Below are 21,687 nucleotides of genomic sequence, written 5' to 3'. Positions count from 1 at the left end.
TCCCAGGTACATTAGCAGGGAGCTGGATCAGAAGTAGAGCAACCAAGACTCAAACTGTTGCTCCAATATTGGATAGCAGCATTGCAGACAGCAGCTTAATCCACTGCAACACAATGCCATTCCCAAATTGATCCTTTCATCAATAAATAATGACTGTTTTTGTCTCTTTTTACAGTTTTTTATTCTAGCTTACTTTTGACTTCCCTTTGCCTGGAAAGACCTTTCTCAACTCTTCTTCAGCTTATGGATAGTTTTACTTAAGAAAAGAGTTTCTTGTAAACAGCATACATTTAGGTCTGGAAATTTTTATTCATTTTGCCAACCTATATTATTTCTACTGAGGCATTTAATATGTTTACAGCCAAGATTGCGATTGATGGATAAGAACTTTTATCATTTTACTGGCTGCTTACTAATTATTTATATTTGTGTTTTGGTAGTTTTTAGTCATGGTAAGTTGTGAGTCTCTACTCTTTTATTTTTGTATGTCTGGTCTGTTAGTGAGGGTTTTTTTTTTTCATGTTTTCAGGATGCTTTTTATGACTTGCTTGCTTGTAATGTAGGACTCCTTTAAGGATTTCTTATAGAACTGTTCTGGTGGTGATAAATTTCGTCAGTTTTTGCTTGCCTGGGCAATATCTTATTTATCTTTCATTTATAAATGAGAGCTTTGATGGATATAGTATTCTTGGTTGGCCATTTTTTCCTTTTAAGACCTTAAATATACCATCCCATTTTCTACTGGCTTGTGAGATTTCTGCTGAGAATAGTCCTGTTAGTCTAACATGTTTTCCTTTGTATTTGATTTGATGCTTTTCTCTCTCTCTCTCTTTTAAAAACTTATTTATTTATTCAAGAGGCAGAGTCACAGACAGAGAGAGTGGTCCTCCATCCATGGGTTAACTCCCCAAATGGCTGCAACGTTCCAAGCTGGACTGATCCAAAGCCAGGAGAGGAGTCTCCTCCAGATCCCCAAAGAGGGTGCAGGGACCCAAGCACTCGGGCCGTCCTCCACTGCCTTCCCAGCCCATCAGCAGAAAGCTGGACCAGAAGAGGAGCAGCCAGAACATTAACCGGAACCCATATGGGATGCCAGCACCGCAGGCAGAGGCCTAACCTACTGCACCACAGCACTGCCCCCTTCTCTCACTCTTGAAGATTGTCACTTTGTCTTTTATAATAGACCATGGATAAGATCCTTTACGGTTGACTTTGGTTAGGGTCCCTTGATTTTCCTGTATCTGCATGTCCATATCACACTGCATATACCATTGTGGTGCAGAAAATTAATCTGCCATCTGCAATGCTGGCATCCCATATTGGAGCACCAGTTTGAATCCCGGCTGTTCCACGTCTGATCCAATTCCCTGCTGATGCACCTGGGAAAACAGCATAATGCAGATAACTGACTGCTTAATGGTATCCCAGACTCTTTCTAATGATTTCCATCTCTGTTGAATTTCTCATTCATATAATGTATTGCTTTCCTATTTCTTTGAATTGTCTATATGTATTCACTTTCATCTCACTGAGTTTATTTAGGATCATTATCTTGAAGTCTTTTTCAGGCATTTTATAGATTTCCTTCAAATCATTATTTCTGGAGAGCTATTGTGTTCCTTCAGAAGTGTCATGCTTCCTTGTCTCTACGTACCTCATGTGTCCCTGCATTGATGCCTATACGTATGTCTGGTGTAATAGTTGCTTCTTTATGGAGTAGGTTCAGTGGAAAATACTTTTGCATTTATTTTTAAATAATGATCATCTCTTCTTTTTTTAAAGATTTATTTTACTTATTTGAAAGACAGAGTTACAGAGAGAGGTAGAGACAGAGAGAGAGGTCTTCCATCCGCTGGTTCACTGCCCAGATGGCTGCAATGGCTGGAGCTGTGTCGATCCGAAGCCAGGAGCCAGGAGCTTCTTGCAGGTCTCCCATGTGGGTGCAGAGGCTCAAGGACTTGGGCCATCTTCTACTGCTATCCCAGGCCATAGCAGAGAACCAGATCAGAAGAGGAGCAGCCAAGACTAGAACCGGTGCCCATAGGGGATGCCTGCGCTTCAGGCCAGAGCTTTAACCCGCTGTGTCCTACTTTTGCATTTTTATAGGATATAGGATATAAGCTGGAAAATTGCTTTGACTTTGCTTCTAGGTCAGCCTAGAAGTGTAAACTCTGTGATTTCTTCAGCTGTCAAAAACATCAGCAGTGTCTGTGAGTGCTGCAATTATCTAATCTGAAGAGAGTGATATGATTTTGTAGTGGATGTTGGCTTCTAAAGGTGTGTTTCTTCAGGCCCCACAGAGTTGAGTGTCAATTACACTGGATTTGTGATTGCAGCAACCACATTCCTGGTGCTGTGGGATACAAAGAGGACAATACTGGAATCTTGATAGCAAGCATGGATGATGATGATGTCAGAGCTTGTGGTGCTGCTATCTGTGGTTCTGGAACTGTGGGATGTGGCTGGGACATTCCCCAGATCCTACTCGATGTGTGCGAGTAATGCAGAAATATACAGCACCAACATCCACAGTCCTGGCACTGGAAGATGTGAAGGGGACCTTATCCATGTCTGCTGGATCAACCACAGGTTATGCTGTGGAATGTGCACTGACAGGCATGGGCCTGGAGCAGCTGAATGTAGATTGGTCCTTTTGTAGGTCCCATGGCACAAATGCAGGTAGCACTGCTCAATGAAGTATCAATAGTCACAATACCAGAGCTGCTGAACATGGTGGGGCACTACCTAGTCCAACTGGGTTAGTTCTGGTTATGCTATGAAGGTTGTCCCCAGGGTTTATAGAATCAACAGTCAACAGTCACAACCTCAGAGCTGCAGGACATGGTGATCTCTTTATCCATGTCAGAGGATGAGCCTAGGGTACATTGAAGATTGTGTACCTGAAGGGGCAGGCTTGCAGCAATGACATGCAGATAGGACCTTCCCCACATCCCATGGGGCAAATGCAGGTGTCCCTGAGACTTACGGAATGAATAGTCAGAAGCACAGACTTGCAAGACATGGCAGGGTCCTTACCTAGGTCCCATGGGGAGAGTTTAGGTTATCTGGGGATTTTACAAAGGAAAACACAGGCCTTTGGCAGAGGAATGCAGATAGGTGTTTCCCAGGTGCCACCAGAGAGTGTAGGTTACTCTGGGGATTGTAGTGCCAGAGCTACGGGACACAGAAGGCGCCATCCCCCAGGTCTCACAGGGGCTATTCAAGGGTCACAGTGGCGCTTATGCCCTGGCCGTCCAGAGTCCTGAGCCAGATGTGGAAGAGGATTGCTCAGGTCTGCTAGGTCTTCTTTATAGGCTGCTGCTGGAACTGAGCCCTAAGCAGCAGAGGGGGCACTTCCCTAGATCACAGAGACAGCAAGCATGAATCTGGGGCTTAGCAACAGCAATCTCAAAGTGTCAGATACAGAGGAGTCTGCCTTCTGCCCTGTGAGCTGTGCTGGTTCCAGGGATTTCTGGAGGCAACAGGGCTGCCTATTGGCCCCTAAGACAATGGAGTCCAGTAGTAGCTGTGCTGTAGCAGCTTGGGTCTGGGGCTTGGGCTAAGGGGTGAGGCAGTTTGGGATACTTTTCTGGAGCAAAATGGTTGCTCAGATCCCAGACAGCTTTCCAGACTGGATGTAAAGCATGTGGGGACTGTGGAATTCTCCTATCATTATGGCTGCCCATCTCCAGCAATGATGGGGGTTGTAGAGTTTTCTGGGAGCCTGGGTAGGAGTTGCAATGTGCTTTGTTTCTCTTTATGTTGGCTTTCTGGGTCTATGTGCTGTTTAGCATTCCTGTGTCTTTATTACATAAGTCTTCTCTTAGTAAGTTTCCTGGAAACATGATTCTTAATTTGCTATTATGGTTCTCTTTGACAGAGGCGAGAACAGGGCATCTATATTCAGCGATCTGGAATCCCTCTCTATTTACTAAATTTATGAAGCTGTAGTTTCTATGGATAGTAATAATAATAATAATAACACCATTGACCAAACTAAGGCACTTTGAAATTGAATAAGTTTCTCAAGATCACAAAGTGAGCATAGCAAAGATTGTAAGAATAGTTTAGAGATTTTAGAGGCCTAGAACATTGGCTTTATTGGGATAAAAAGTTCCCAGGAAATTGTTCAGCTTCTTCAGATGGGAAAGAGAGAAGATCTAAATGGGATAATATGCAGCATAAGTAGCACTTAATAGCATAAATAGCACACAGTAAGCCTGGTAAGTAGGTGGTCTCTTCTCAGATGAACAATTCGCTCCAGGCGTAGCACAGAACCTGTAGTCTTAGTAACAGAGAATGATCACACGTTGAAGATTTGAACAAAAATGAACAAACCAAAGCTTTCCCCCTTTAAAAATATAAAACCTGAGATTAGGAACCTGCTTAATATATTTAAGCCAGCGGTTCGCAGTTGGAAGAAACATTGCCCCCGCCACCTCACCCTACCCCCTGCTTTCCCATAACATTTAGAGACATTTTTGATTATCAAACCTTGGAGAGATGATCCTGGCATCCACTGAGTCAAGGTCAGGGATGTGGCTACCATATCATACAGCCTCTTAAAAGCAAAGTATTAGCTAAAATATAAACTCTGGTCTAATGTAATGGGCATAAATTGGATTGCCAAGTTTGCTTATGTTTCTATAGAACTATTGAGTGTGTCACATGGAACAGTGAGTTTTCTTTAACACAGATCTGCTTGAAAGTAAAAATAAAAAGGGCTGGGGACCCCTAGCATGTCTGTCTCTTTCTTACAAAATATCTTTAAAAATTCAAGGAAATGGGGCTGGCATTGTGGCGCAGTGGGTTAAGTGGCTGCTTGTGAAGCCAACATCCCATAACAGCGTACTGGCTACTCTGCTTCCAATCCAGCTTCCTGGTAATGTTCCTGGAAAGGCAACAGAAGATGGCCCCTTGCCACCCATGTGGAAGACCAGGATGGATTCCTCATTCCTGCCTTCAGCTTGGCCCACACTTGGCTGTTGCAGCCATTTGGGGAATGAACCAATGGTTTTAAAGCTAGTGTTTCTCCCTCTCTCCCTCTCTCCCTCTCTCCCTCTCTCCCTCTCTCCCTCTCTTTCTCCTTCTCCCCTCCCTCTCCTCTCCCTCTCTTTCTTTCTCACTCCCCCTCTTCCCCCTTCTCCTTCTCTCTCTCTCCCTCTCCCTCTCTCCCTCCCCCTCTCTCCCTCCCTCCTTCTCTGTCCCCCTCTCTCCCTCCCTCTGCATTATAAATACATAAATAAATCTTTAAGAACTTCAGAAACATAAAAACTCAGAAGAGATTTTATAGCAACATCTTAAAGGGATAAAAAGTGATTTTAACAAATGGAGGAATTTGTTCTAATGACTAACAATTTTTCTAAGCATCTGTGCAAGACTATGGATCATAATAGCACTGGACACTTATGAAGACTAAATTCAAAGAACATTCCCACTGAATGTGTCTCTTTATCATTTAAAATTCAAGAGAGAAGAAAAATTGACTCAAAATTCACTGGACTTGAATAGAGTAAGATTTTAATTAAAGGGCAAAATAAAAGGGTTTCAATCAGGGAATTGTGGTTGTTTTGCCTTATGAAGCTTTTATTATTTATAGAAATGCACACATACAAAGAGAGTAAATACATAAGAGGAGTGTTGTTACTCAGTAAATATTGCAACTTCAGCATTTTAATTAAAGATGGCATTTAGGAACAACAGACCAGTGGTGAAGAGTAGTTGACACTCATTTGTGGACAAATAAGGATTTTGTTATCTTTACCATTCTAAACAGCAAAAAAGATGAAAAAGTAATAAGAGAATTGGAACATGTTTTGATAGTATTTTGCAAATTATAAAGTGCTCTGAAATTATTTCATTTGTTTACAGAATAATGTGGGAAAAACTTAACAATGACTCTTTCCTCCCAGGTATCCAAAATACTTGGCTTCTGGTAGTAGAATACCAGTGAACCAGTGAGTAGATATGTGGATTCCAAGATCTCAAGTGGCAGTAATTATCATCTAAAAATATCTAACCCTTTACTGGTAGTGAGATGTAGATGGAAGACAAACTACATTTGAAGACATTCAATCATGCTACCAATCTAATGCACTGGGAACTAATAAGTGGATAATTCTAGCTGGTAGAAGGCACAGGGAGCCATATAAACCCGACACATCATTTAGAGCAGCTCTAAACTTACCAGCAAATCAATTACAATATCTTTGCAATTTCTTTCTGTTTTTAGCTAAAATAATAACCCTGGGACTTGAAAAATGAGCTGCCATTGATTGCTTAAAAATCAGTTCTTGAAGTGGTAAAGGACACCCAATTGACCATGCACTATCAAGGCATTCATTGTATCATTGACAGCAAGTATTTTTAGTGTGAAAAAGGGTTCTCTACGTACAACATGATAATACTAACCCATTATAAGTTAGGCATACATCATTAAGACATAGACATGGGCAAAGACCATCTAACTAGTCAAATAGCATATGAAATGATTTTAAAAATTTATATATAGACTATTCATCCATTGTCTTCTAATAATATTTCACAAACTTCTTATTAATCTTCAGTTTCATTTGTCTTAAGAATATAGTTGGGGGGGGCTGACCACAGCAGGTTAAAGCCCTGGCTTGAGGCGCCAGCATCCCACATGGGCCCCAGTTCTAGTCCTGGCTGCTCCTCTTCCAATCCAGCTCTCTGCTATGGCCTGGGAAAGCAGTAGATGAAGGTCCACGTGCTTGGGCCCCTACACCCATATGGGATATCCGGAAGAATCTTCTGGCTCCTGGCTTCAAATCAGTGCAACTCTGCCCATTAGAGACAGTTGGGGAATGAACCAGTGGATGGAAGACCTCTCTGTATTTGCCTCTCCTTCTCTTTGTGTGTAACTCTGACTTTCAAATAAATAAGTCATAAAAAAAAAAAAACAAGAGGGGCTGGTGCTGTGGCACTGTGAATTAATACCCTGGCCCGAAGCGCCAGCATCCCATATGGGCACCAGTTCGAGACCCGGCTGCTCCACTTCTGATCCAGCTCTCTGCTATGGCCTGGGAAAGCAGTAAAAAATGGCCCAAGTCCTTCTCTCTCTCTCTCTCTCTCTCTCTCTCTCTGCCTCTCCTCTCTCTGCGTAACTCTGACTTTCAAATAAATAGATCTTTTAAAAAAATAAATAAAAATAAAAAACAAGAATATAGTTGTACTAGATCTTAGCATTTCACTATGTAGGACAGTTATGTGAATATGACTGTGAGGTAGGCAAATTGAATTTGAGCAGCCTAAATGCAAATTAAGAGAAAATTCACCCAAAGACATCTTTTATAACATCAGAAAGATACAGAAAACTGGGGTCAGATTTGGGTAGATACATAGATGCAACCTAAGATTACAACAGAAATAAAGCATGTAGGATAAGAAATGTAAAGAGACTGTACCAATGGCTCATATTCTCTACTTCTCCCTGCATCCATCCTGTTTACCATGTAACTTTGCAATCCTTTCTGACATAGGTGGTGCGTAATTCCTTATCCCTGAACTTAGCCATGTAACATGGTTTGCCCAATGGGATATAGCAAATGTGACATAGAATCTTGAAAAATTTTCACATGGTGCTTGTCTTGTGGCACAGCATGTTAAGTTGTTGCTTGGGACAGCAGCATCCCATTTAAGAGTGCCTGTTGAAGTCCTGGCTCCTCCACTTTTGATCCAACTTCCTACTAAAGTACCTGAGAAGGTAGCAGATGATGGCCCAAGCATGTGGGTCCCTGCCATGCACATGAGAGATCCAGATGCAATTCTGGGCTCTGGAAGACCTCGCCCCCAGCACACCTTGTCACTGTCTTTGAAATCAACAAATATTTTTTTTTTTTTTGACAGGCAGAGTGGACAGTGAGAGAGAGAGAGAGACAGAGAGAAAGGTCTTCCTTTGCCGTTGGTTCACCCTCCAATGGCCGCCGCGGCCGGCGCGCTGCGGCCGGCGCACCGCGCTGATCCGATGGCAGGAGCCAGGAGCCAGGTGCTTTTCCTGGTCTCCCATGGGGTGCAGGGCCCAAGCACCTGGGCCATCCTCCACTGCACTCCCTGGCCACAGCAGAGGGCTGGCCTGGAAGAGGGGCAACCGGGACAGAATCCGGCACCCCGACCGGGACTAGAACCCGGTGTGCCGGCGCCGCTAGGTGGAGGATTAGCCTAGTGAGCCGCGGCGCCGGCCCTGAAATCAACAAATATTTTTTAAAACTCCTGTGGAGAATAATTTTAATTTTGAGATAATACATTTTTAATTTACATTATACTCAAAAGAATTAATCCTCCACCAATCAAACAGCTAAACAAAAAACAAGTAAAAAGACCATAGTTCAATAGTAATATAGGTAAGTGTTATAAATTATAATCAAATGAAAATTTGACTCATACACAGTAAATTTTGATAGTCACAAATCAGTAAAACTAGTAGTGTATTATTCTTAACAATTTGATTAACAAAGATTTAAAACAAAGCTTGACAAAACACTATATTTTCAATAAAACTGATACCTACAGGCATTTCTCTTCCTTTGAACTTTTTTGTATAAGGGAGAACATGTATTATTTGTATAAGGGAGAACATGTGATATTTGCCTTTCTGTGTCCAACTTATTTCACTGAACATAATGTCCTCCAGTTGCAACCATTTTGATATAAATGTTAGAACTTTAATTTTTGTAGCCATATATATATATATATATGTATATATACACACACACACACACACACACACACCACATTTTCATTACACATTCATCTAATTATGGACACCTTTATTGATTCCATATTTTGGCTATTGTGAACACTGCTGCTATAAACAGTGCTATAAACATGGTGGTGTAGATACCTCTTTGATACAGTGTGTTCATGTCTTTTGGGTATATATCCAGTAGCAGGATTGCTAGATCATATGGCAAGTCTATTTCCAGTTTTTAAAGAAATCTTCATACTGTGTTCCACAGTAGCTGCACTGATTTACATTCCCACCAGCAGTATCTAAGAGTTCCCCTGTCTCCACATCCTTGTAAGAATTTGTTATTCTGTCTTTTGCATGATAGCCATTCTGACAGGATGAGGGGATATCTGATTGTGTTATTGATTTGCATTTCCCTTGTGGCTAGTGATGCCGAGCATATTATCATCTGTTTGTTAGCCATTTGTATTTCTTCTTTTTAGAACTGTCTATTGAGGTCCATAGCCCATTTCTTAATGTACTGTTGTTGTTGAATTTTTTGAGTTCCTAATATATTCTGGATATTAATCTTTTGTGAATAGGTAGAATGCAAATATTTTTCAAATTCTGTTGGATGTCTCTTCAGTCTATTGATGATTTCCCTTTATGTGCAGAAGCTTCTGAATTTGATATAATTCCATTTGTCTAGATTTGCTTTTGTTGCCTGTGCAGGAATCCATTACTACACTAATGTCTTAAAGTAGTTCCTTTACCTTTTCCTTTTATTATTATTATTATTATTTTATTTTTAAATTTTATTTAAGGAGTACAGATTCATGCATTTCATATATACAAATTTAGGAACATAGTGATTCTTCCCACCCTACCTCCCTCTCACCCATACTCTCACACTTCTTCCTCCCGCTCCAATTCTTGTTTTTTTTTTTTGAAGATATATTTTCAGATAATTTTATACTTAAAAGATTAACCCTACAGGAAGTAGAGAGTTCAACTAATAGTATGAAGAAAAAACACAAACACAAAAACAAACAAACAAAACATTGTTCCTTATGTGTTAACATAAAGGATATTCAAAATCATCCCATCACAAAGTATCAATTTTACTCCCATAGATTACTTTTTAGGCACTCTATTAGTTACCACAGATTAGAGAGAACATATGGCGTTTGCCTTTTTGATATTGGCTTATTTTACCAAGTATAATGGTTTCCAGTTACACCCATTTTGTTGCAAATGACAGGATTTCATTTATTTTTACCACTGTGTAGTATTCCATAGCATATATATATACCATAATTTCTTTATCCAGTCTCCACTTGACTGACATCTGGGTTGATTCCATATCTTAGCTATTATGAATTGAGCTGCAATACACATGAGGGTACATATCACTCTTTCATATGCTGATTTCATTTCCTTTGGATAAATTCCCAGGAGTGGGATGGCTGGGTCATATGGTAGGTCTATATTCAGATTTCTGTGGTATCTCTATACTGTCTTCCACAGTAGTTGTACCAATTTACATTTCCACCAACTATGGATTAGGGTACCCTTTTCCACCCATCCTTGCCAGCATTTGTTATTTGTTTATTTCTGTATGGAAGCCATTCTAACTGGGGTGAGATGAAACCTCATTGTGGTTTTGATTTGCATTTCCCTGGTGGCTGGTAATCCTGAGCATTTTTCATGTGTCTGTTGGCTATTTGAATTTCCTCTTTTGAAAAATGACTGTTCAAGTATTTGGCCCTATTTTAACTGGATTGTTTGTTTTGTTGTTGTTTGAGTTTCGTGAATTCTTTATAGATTCTTGATATTAATTCTTTATCAGCTGCATAGTTTGCAAAATATATTATCCCATTCTTTTGGTTGTCTTTCTGCTGAATGTTTGTTTTTTGTGTGTGTGTGTGATAGAGAAGCTTCTCAACTTGATATAATCCCATTTATCAATGTTGACTTTCATTTCCTGTACATCTGGAATCTTTTCCAAGAAGTCTATGCCTATTCCAGTGTCTTGGAGAGTTACCTCAATGATCACTAGTAATTTGATGGTATTGGGTAATAGATATAGGTCCTTGATCCATTTTGAGTGGATTTTTGTGTAAGGTGTAAGGTAGTGGTCTTGTTCATATTTGTGCATGCGGAGATCCAGTTTTCCCAGCACCATTTGTTGAAGAGACTGTTCTTGCTCCAAGGATTCACTTTAGCTCCTTTGTCAAAGATAAGTTGGTTGTAGATGTATGGATTGATTTCTGGAGCTTCTATTCTATTCCAAAAGTCTACACGTGTAATTTTTTGCCAGAACCAGGCTATTTTGAGTATAAGTGCCCTGTGGTATGTCTTAAATTTGTTTTTGTGATGTCTCTGGCTTTCTTTTTGTTGTGTTAAGACTGATTTAGCAGGCCGGCGCTGTGGCTCAATAGGCTAATCCTCCGCCTGTGGCGCCGGCACACCGGGTTCTAGTCCCAGTCGGGGCACCGGATTCTGTCCCGGTTGTCCCTCCTCCAGGCCAGCTCTAGCTGTGGCCCAGGAGTGCAGTGGAGGATGGCCCAAGTCCTTGGGCCCTGCACCCGCATGGGAGACCAGGAGAAGAACCTGGCTCCTGGCTTCAGATCAGCACGGTGCGCCGGCCGCGGCAGCCATTGGGGGGGGTGAGCCAACGGAAAAGGAAGACATTTCTCTCTGTCTCTCTCTCTCACTGTCCACTCTGTCAAAAAAATTTTAAAAATAAATAAATAAAAATAAAAAATACTGATTTAGCTATTCAGGGTCCCTTGTATTTCCATATGAATTTTAGCATTTTTGTTTCTAGATCCAAAAAGAATGTTGTTGGTATTTTGATTAATATCACATTGAATCTGTAAATTGCCTTTGGTAGTATGGACATTTTGATGATGTGAATTCTTCCAGTTTACAAACATGGACCATTTTTCCTTTTTTGGTGTCTTCTTTTGTTTATTCCTTGAATGTTTTGTAATTTTCATAATAGTGATCTTTGACATCCTTGGTTAAATTTATTCCAAGGAGGACCAGCATTGTGGTGTCGTGGGTAAAGCCATTGCCTGTAGTGCCAGCATCCCATATGGTGTCATTTTGAATCCTAGCTGATCCACTTCTGATCCAGTTCCCTGATAATGTGCCTGGGAAAGCAGAAAATGGCCCAAGTGCTTAGGTCCTTGCACCTATATGGGCGACCTAGACAAAGCTCCTGGCTCCTGGCTTCAGACCAACCCAGCTCTGGCCATTATAGCCATTTGGGGAGTGAATCACCAGATGGAAGATCTCTCTCTCATTCTCTCTGTCTATAACTTTGCCTTTTAAATAAATAAATAAAGCTTTACAATATTTATTCCAAGGTATTTAGTTGTTTTTTTGTAGCTATTGCAAATGGGACTGATCTTAGAATGTTCATTCTCTGCCATGGCATTGTCTGTGTATACAAAGACTATTGATTTTTGTGTGTTTATTTTATATCCTGCCACTTTACCAAACTCTTTTCTGAATTCCAATAGTCTTTTAGTAGAGTCTTGTGGATTCCCTATTCATAGAATCATGTCATCTCTAAATAGGGATAGCTTGACTTCCTCCTTCCCAATTTGAATCCCTTTGATTTATTTTTCTTGCCTAATGGCTTTGGCTAAACCTTCCAGGACTATATTGAATAGCAGGGGTGAGAGTGCACATCCTTGTATGGTTCCATATCTTAATGGGAACACTTCCAACTTTTCCCCTTTAAGTAAGATGCTGCCATGAGAGTCTCACAGGCATGGAAAGCCATGACACGGTGGCAAAAAACAATCTAAATGAAAGATCCTGGTGAACAAGACCCCAGCAGAAGGAACAGGCCATCAAGGAGTGAGGCGCCTTTCTCTGAAGGGAGGAAGGAACCTCCACTGTGATACAGCCTTGACTAAACAAGTTCAGAGTCAGTGAACTCAAGGGGCTTCCATAGCCTAGACAGCTCATAACAAGAGCCTTGGGTGATTGCTGACGCCATAAATAAGAGTGCCAATTGTTAAATCAACAACGGGAGTCACTGGGTACATGCTCCCCACGTAGGATCTCTGTCCTTAATGTGTTCGACTATGAAACTTAAAAACAACACTACTAGTCGAACAATACCCTATCCTTGTGTGGTTGTGTGAGTGCAGCCTGTTGAAATCCTTGCTTAGTATATACTAAGTTGATCTTCAGTATATGAAGGTACTTGAAAATGAAACTCGATGAAGGGCGGGATGGGAGAGGGAGTGGGAGAGGGGAGGGCCGCGGGAGGGAGGGAGGTGGGGGGGAAAGCCACAACAATACAAAAGTTGCACTTTGTAAATTCACATTTATTAAATAAAAAATAACTATATAAAAAACAAACAAACAAACAAAAAGAACTTAATACTTTACCCTTTTAGTATTTTTTATGTTCTACTTAAAACTATTGGTTGAACTCTGTAATTAATACACAATTACTCTTAGGTGTTTAATTAATGCTATAACTAGTACTCAAATAGTATTTTACACTTTGTGTTTCTGTGTGGGTGCAAACTGTTGAAATCTTAATATATGCTAAATTGATCTTCTGTATATAAAGATAATTGAAAATTAATCTTGATGTGAATGGAATGGGAGAGGGAGTGGGAGAGGGGAGTGTTGTGGGTGGGAGGGAAGTTATGGGGGGGAAGCTATTGTAATCCATAAGCTGTACTTGGGAAATTTATGTTCATTAAATTAAATTAAATTAAATTAAAAAAGGATGAATTTCCACAAACCAGTAAAAAAAAAAAGTAAGATGCTGGATTTGAGTTTCTCATAAATTTCCTTGATTGTGTTGGGGAATATTCCTTGTATACCCAATTTGCTTAAGGTTTTCAGAATGAAACACTGTTGTATTTTATCAAATGTTTCCTCTGTATCTATTGAGATAATCATATAGCTTTTGTTCTTCAGTTTGTTAATATGAAGTATCACATTGAGTGATTTGTGAATGTTGAAGCATCTTTGCATATCAGAGAAAAATCCCATTTGATCTGGGTGAATGATCTTTCTCTTGTTTTGTTGGAGTCAATTATCCAGTATTTTGTTGGGGATTTTGCATCTATGTTCATCAAGGATATAGTTCTCTTTCTCTGTTGTATCTTTTTCTGGTTTAGGAATGAAGGTGATGCTGGCCTCATAGAAACAGTTTGGGAGGATTCCCTCCCTTTCAATTATTTTGAATAACTTGAGAAGAATTGGAATTGGTTCTTTTTTAAATGTCCCCTAAAATTCAGCAGTGAAGCCATCCAGTCTTGGGCTTTTCTTTGTTGGAAGGGTCTATACTATTGATTCAATCTCTGTCTTGGTTATTGATCTGTTCAGGTTTTCTATATCTTTATGACTCAGTTTTGATAGATGGTATTTGTCCAGGAATCCATCCATTTCTTCTAGGTTTCTCAATTTGTTGGCATACGGCTCTTTGTAGTATATTCCTGATGTTTCTTCTTATCTCTTTGGTATCTGTTGTTACATTTCCTTTTTCATCTCTAATTTCATTGATTTGTGTCTTCTTCTCCCTCTTTTTTTTTTTTTGGTTAGTTGGGCCAATGGTACATCAATTTTGTTTATTTTTTCAAAAAACCATCTATTTAGTTCACTCATCATTTGTATTTTTTGTTTCAGTTTTGTTTATTCTCTAATTTTAATTATTTCTTTCCTCTTACCAATTTGGGGTTTGGTTCATGGTTATTTTTCTAGGTCCTTGAGATATATTGATATCTCATTTATTTGATGCCTTTCTAATTTCTTGATACAGGCACCAATTGCTATAAACTTCCCTCTTAACACAGCTTTTGCTGTTTCCTATAATTTTCTTCCAACAACTTCACAGTCTCATTTCTTAAATCTAGGTCTGTTATTCATCTTGAGTTGATATTTGTATATGGTGAGAAGTATGGATCTAATTTCATTCCTCTACATATATACATCCAGTTTTCCCAAAACTATTTATTTAAGAGATTATCCCTTCTCCAATGTATGGTCTGGGTACTTTGTCAGAAGTCAGTTGGCTGTATGTGTGTAGATTAATTTCTGGGATTTCTATTCTGTTTCATTAATCTATGTGTCAGTTTTTTAATGATAGTACCATGCTGTTTTAATTACTTTAGTTTGTAGTATGCTTTGAAATGTGCTCACAGAATTGGAATCACTCATTCTTGTGTTTATGGCTTCCCTTGAGAAGAATATGCCTAAACCTAGCAAAAGAATGAGGGACATATGGAACATAGCTGCCTCACCTTGGGTGCCTCAGTCTTCACAGTCTAGAACAGAACCCTAGCTGACACACGCATAATGTGTTATAATAAGTAGTGATTGCTGTTTTAAGTCACTGAGTTTTGGGGTGGTTTGTTATGCAGCATTAGCTACCTGATATCTAAAAAGTGGTTCACTTTGAGTTGGAGTTATCTGTCCATCGATAAAATGGTGTCAAGAAATGGCTGAGGATCTTGAGAACAAGAGTAACCCTTCAGATGGGGAGACTTACAAGCCCTAAGCAAGGAAGCTGAATTCGAGGGTAGGGAGAGGAGAATGGTGCTTTAGGAGTGGCACTAACTAGATTGAAGATATTTATTAGTGCCAAATTAGAAGAAGGAATTTCTTTCCTGAGATCATAAAAACTGAAATAGGCAGTGGAGTTACCAGAGTTGGGAAGGCTTGACACACAGAATATGTTCAATGTTTTTGTATGAATAAATGAATGCAAAATCCAAAGTCAAAATCAAGGTCAAATTAATGATTGGACAAATGAAAAATTAACAGGAAGGTACAAAAGCTAAGATAATGGGTAGTATAGAGGGAAATTCAGGAAGCTCCTAACAAGAGTAGGCACAAGCAAAATTAAGGAGTGTAACTAAAAGGGTGAAGGTAGTTGCCTATAAGAAAAGCACTATTTAAAAGCTTTTTGTGACAACATGACATGAGAACTTTTCCTGTATAGAGATCATAGAGTGTAGTAGAGATTATAGTTGAGATCAAACCTTCTTTAGAACAAAAATACATCCTCCCAGGCTGAATTTAAAGAAGGCTTAATTCTTAGCTCATAGATTCCATGCCCTCTGAAATTTTCCATAAAGAGAAAAATTAGGAGTACTGGTAGCAGGGAGGAGACCTGGTTTTTTAAGGGTGTACCTAAAATCCATCTTCATGTGTGCATGACCTCAAACTTTGAAAACTGTTGCTGTATCAGTGTTCTTATATTCCTGTGTTCTTTCTTTATTCCTGAAGAGAGACTATCGTTTTAACTTACCCACCTGAAGACGAAGGAGAAGGGGTTGTTGTGTTGGTTACTCCTCCAATATTGATGAAGCCAGTCAATATTTGGGCAGGACAGGGCCAGCACTGTGGCATAGTAGGCTAAGCTTCTGCCTGCAGTGCTGGCATCCCATATGAGTGCTGGTTCGTGTCCCAGTTGTTCCTCTTCTGATCCAGCTCTCTGTTTATGGCCTAGGAAAGCAGTGGAAGACAGCCCGAGTGTTTGGGGCCCTGCACCCATGTGGGAGACTGGTCGATGGGAAGAGGTTGGAAGTTTGGAGAAGGCTAGAAAAACCACAGAGTGCTATAAGTGTAGCATTATGGGCAATTCTGGTGAAGTTTCAGTAGAAGACAATAAGAGTAGGGAAGAAACAGAATGTCTTAGAGATTGTGTAAGTGATCATGACCAGAATGCTGATGCAAATAGCAATTCTATTGGAAATCAGGCTAAAGGTCACCCTTGCCACACCATGGTAAAACACCTGGCTTCACTGTGTCCATGGCCTAAGACATTGTGAAAAGCCAAACTTAAGTAATGGACCAATCTATTATACCAAAGAAATTTCAAAACAGCCAAGTATTCTGTCTGTGAATTACTGGCTACTTTTAGTCAAATTGACAGTGAGACCTAGAGCAAAAGGAAGCAGAGTGGAAAGATCTGGAAAATTCACATGGTAAAAAAGCATGTCTGCAACAGAAAGGGACGTCCAAAGCTGCTTGCAAAAGAGATTAGTGTGGATAAAAGTGACCCATGTGCTAATTGGCATGACAATAGAATCGAGACCTCAAGTGCATCTCAGAAAGCTGCGCTACCCCTCCCATCATATGCCTAACAGTCTGAAAGGGTAGAAGTATTTTGTGGAACCTAGGATGCTTTCCAGAGGCTCACTTCCCAGGACTGCCTTGGGGTACATTTCCCTGCATTTGTCAGCAAAGTGCTCCTTGGTAGTTCCATCCTTTGCTGCAGCCATGGTTTAAAGAAGCCTAGATGCTGCTCATGCCATGGGTAGAACATTTCAGGGACCTTGTGGTGCTAGTTCTGGAGGTGTGAAAAAGTTATGGGGTTAAGGTGATTTCTATCGAGATTTCAAAAAGAAATCCTGGCAAATCAAGCAGAAATTTGCCAGGGGGTCAGAGCCTCTGAAGAGAGCACCTAATAGGATGATGCCTAGTGGAGCCATGGAGGTATATGCTTAGTAAAGTGGTAGAACAAGCAACACATACACACAGGAAAGCTGCCCACATCCATGTACAGCTCCAGAGAGCAACCATGTGAGTAGTGATCAGAAAAGCCGTAAGGACAGGGCTGCCCAGATCCTTGAGGGTACACCTCTCACATTTTGTGCAAGATGCCATACTTGAAGATTGAGAATTTAATGTATGCCCTGCTATAATTTATTCTTCTTGGGCTGTATAGCCCTTCATATTTCCTATTCCTCACTTTAGAATAAGAATATTTATCCTATCTCTGTCCTGACATTGTTATCTTTGAAGTATGTAATATATTTTTGGCTTTACAGAGGCTCATTGCTAAAAGAGTTTGCCTTGAGTGCCCTTTGAAATTTAGGCCTTGGACTTCTGAGTGATAAAAGAATACCTAAGACTTTGGGACTAGTGCAGATGGAATGAATTGATTTTGCATTATGAGAAGGAGTCAAGGAAGAATGCTACGTAAATAAAACTGTTACCTTTATAAAGCTAGCCTGTCCCAGGAATTTCATTATAGTAATGGAAATTGACTAATACACTCTCTGCCCTGTTTTATTAATATTTTGATAAAGTATACATAATGTAAAATTTATCATCTTAACCATTTTAAAGTTTAAAGGTCAGTAGTGTTAAGCACACACATTGCTGTGTATCCAATCTCCAGAACTCTTTTCATCTTGCAAAACTGAAACTTCATACTCATTGAATGATTCCCCATTTCCCCCTCCTTCTAGTCCCTGAGAACTAACCTGCTTTCTGTCTCTGTGATTATGACTACCTTAGATAACTCATACAAGTGTGATTATGGAGTATTTGTCCTATTGTGATCAGCTTATTTCACTTAGCATAGTTTCCTCAAGGTTCATTCATATCCTAATATGTGTCAGAATTTCCTTCCTTTTAAGGCTGAATAATATTCCATTGCATATAAGAGGAGTTTTCAAAAGTCCATAAAAAATGTGTATTATGGAAAAATTGCATGGATTTCAAAAAAAATTGCATGAAAATAAATTCATCTTTAAGTTGCATTTTCCACAAACATTTTTGAATAATTTTTTAAGATTTATGTATTTATTTGAAAGGCAGAGTTACGGAGAGGGAGGGAGAGAGAACGAGATTGATCTCCTATCCACTGGTTCACTTCCCAAATGGCTGCAAAGGCCAGGGCTGGGCCAGACCAAAGCTGGGATCCATGAGATTCTTCTGGGTCTCCCACATGGATACAGGAGCCCAAGCACTTGGGCCATCTTCCAGTGCTTTCCCAGGTACATTAACAGGGAGCTGGAATGGAACTGGAGTAGCTGGGACTCAAACTGGCACCCATATGGGATGCCAATATTGCAGGCTGTGGTTTTACCCAGTACATCCCTTTTGGATTATTTTAAAAAGCATTTTTAATGAACATGCAATACTTGTACATTTTTATGAAGTACAGTATGATATTTCAGCAAATACATTTAAAAAAAGCCAGCAGGCAAGTAGCCATTGTGTTTCCTTACCTTTTCTTTATGTGTGGAGTCTACCAGCTTTTCTCTTCAGGTTCTTTATATTGTATGTAATACATTATTATATACTTTACATGCTACACTGTGCTTTGGTATGCTGAACCTTGTTGGTTCTGACCATGTTTTGCCATTCATCATCCAACATCTCTCTACCTCCCCCCACTAACCTCTAGTAATCATTATTCTAAGTTCAGATAGACTATTTTAAAAATCCCATATGTGAGAGGGAACATACTTTATTTGTGTTTCTGTGTCTGAATATTTCACTTAATGATCCCCAGTTCCACTTGCTGTAAGTATCAAGATTTTATTATTTTTATAACTAAAAAATTGCATTGTATATGTGTATCCCATTTTCTGTATCTATTCATCCATTGATGGATCCCTAGATTTGATTCCATATCTTGGCTGTTGTGAATAGGGATGCATGAACATGGTAGTGCAGATATCTCTTTGATGCATAGATTTAATTTCCATCAGATATATATCCAGAAGTGGGATAGCTGGGTTGTAAGGAAAATTTATTTTTTGCTTTTTGAGGAACTTCCATACTGTTTTCCACAATGACTGTACTAATTGGCATTCCCACAAAGAATGTTTAAGAATTCCCTTTCCTCCATGTCCTCCCCAGCATTTGTTATTTTTTCTTTTTGATAATAGCCATTCTAACTTAGTGAAATGATACCCCATTGTGGTTTTCATTTGCATTTCCCTGAAAAATGTCTATTCAGATCTTTTGCCCATTTTTAATGAGATTGTTTTTGCATTGTTGAGTTTTTTTTTAGTTCCTTATATAGTCTTTGTGAGATGCATAGTTTGCAGATATTTTCTCCCAGTTTTTGGGTTGTCTCTCCAACCTGTTGATGGTTTCCTTTGCTGTGAATAAGCTTTTTAGCTTTATATAATCACATTTGTCTATTTTTGCTTTTGTTGCATGTGCTACTGGGATCTTATTCAAGAAATCGTTGCCTATGCCAAAGTGTCTCCCCTGTTTTCTTCTAGTAATTTCATAGTTTCATGTATAATATTTAAATCTTTGATCAATTCTGAGTTGATTTTTAAATAAGGTGTGAGGTAGAAGTCAGTTTAAATCTTCTACATAGTTATATTCAGTTTTGCCAGTGCCTTTTATTATGGAGACTATCCTTTTTCTAGGGTACATTTTGGGCACTTTTGTTGAGGATGAGCTGGCTATAGATGCTTGGGTTAGTAACTGGGATCTCCATTCGATTCCTTTGGTCTATGTATATGTCTTTTTTTTTTAATGATGTATTGATTTAGTTGAAAGGCAGAGTTACAGAGAAGCAGAGGCAGAGACAGAGAGGTCTTCCATCCATGGGTTCACTCCCCAAATGGCTGCAACAGCCAGAGCTGTGCCTATCCGAAGCCAGGAGCCTGGAGCTTCTTCCAAGTCTCCCACGCAGGTGCAGGAACCCAAGCTTGGGCCATCTTCCACTGCTTTCCCAGGCCATAGCAGAGAGCTGAATCAGAAGTGGAGCAGCTGGAATTCTAACCAGCACCCATATGGGATGCCAACACTGCAGGCAGTGAACCACTAGGCCACAGCACCGGCCCCTATGTGTATGTCTTTATGCCAACACCATGCTGTTTTGGTTATAACCATTATATAATGTGTCTAGAAATCTGATGTTCTATGCAGCTAACTTTGTTCTTTTTGTTTAAGATTGCTTTGGCTAGGGGCCGGCACCGTGGCTCACTTGGTTAATCCTCTGCCTGTGCCGCTAGCATCCCATATGGGTGCCGGGTTCTAGTCCCAGTTGCTCCTCTTCCAGTCCAGCTCTCTGCTGTGGCCCGGGAGTGCAGTGGAGGATGGCCCAAGTGCTTGGGCCCCTGCATCCACATGGTAGACCAGGAGGAAGCACCTGGCTCCTGGCTTTGGATCGGTGCAGCGCTCCAGCTGTAGCAGCCATTTGTGGGGTGAACCAATGGAAGGAAGACATTTCTGTCTGCCTCTCTCTCTCTCTCTCTCTCTCTCTCTCTGTCTAACTCTACCTGTCAAATAAAAAAAAAAGATTGCTTTGGCTAGGCAGGATCTTTTGTATTTCCATGTGAATTTTTGGATTGTTTTGTCTAGTTCTGAGAAGAATGTCACTGGAGTTTGATGGATATTTCAGTGAAACTATAAATTGCTTTGAGTAATATAAACATTTTAACAATATTAATTATATCAATCCAAGAACATTTGAGGTCTTTCTGGTTTTGTGTGTCTTCTTTCATTTCTTTCATCAATGTTGTTCATTTTGCACTGTAGAAGTATTTCACATCTTTGAATAAAGTTATCTGAAGTTATTAATGTAGATATTATGACTGGGATTGCTTTTATAATTTCTTTTAAAAATTTTATTAGCAATAATTGTACATATTTAAGGGCTTCACTGTGCTATTTGAATACATGTATACAATGTGTACTGATCAAAACAGGATAGTCAACATTTTCTCTTCTTCGATATTACTTTATGATTAGAAGCTTGAGGCAAGCGCAGTCTTCCATCTCTGGTTCACTCCCCAGATGGCCACGACAGCCAGAGCTGGACCAGGACAAAGCCAGGAGCTGCTGCCAGGTCTCCCATATGGGTAGAAGTGGTCTAAGCACTTGGGCCATTTTCCATTGCTTTTCCCAGGCCATTGTCAGGGAGCTGTGTTGAAAGTGGAGCAGCTGGGACACAAACCAACACCCATATTGGATGCCGGCTAGGCAGTGGCTTTACCCACTACTACATGACACTGTCCACGGCATCTATTATTCTTAAGAACTGTCGTATTCTTTTGGAGATGTCAAGTTCCCACGTTCTTCTTGTTTCCTTTATCCCTACATTGATGTCTGTGTATGTGATGTAACAGTTCTTTTTTCTTTATGAAGTATTTTTCATTAGAAAAGACATTTTGTTCAGATAAAATGTGAGGTGTCAGGTAGTTGTTTTAGCTTTAGTTCTCAGTGAACCCCAAAGTGTAAGCTCCTAGTGATTT

The 21,687-nt window shown here is 39.9% G+C and overlaps 1 long non-coding RNA gene across 3 annotated transcripts in view; it reads left to right on the top strand.

Annotated features, from left to right (window-relative positions):
• LOC149119541 (uncharacterized) overlaps window positions 1-21,687 on the top strand; it is a 387,982-nt gene that overhangs the window by 126,068 nt on the left and 240,227 nt on the right. The window lies entirely within an intron of this gene.

This window comes from Oryctolagus cuniculus, chromosome X (assembly GCF_051225735.1).
Source record: "Oryctolagus cuniculus isolate XC-2025 breed Fujian yellow rabbit chromosome X, ASM5122573v1, whole genome shotgun sequence".
Classification (NCBI taxonomy): domain Eukaryota; kingdom Metazoa; phylum Chordata; class Mammalia; order Lagomorpha; family Leporidae; genus Oryctolagus; species Oryctolagus cuniculus.
The sequence above is the reverse complement of the archived record's forward strand: the minus strand, read 5'-3'. Positions and strand labels throughout refer to the sequence as shown.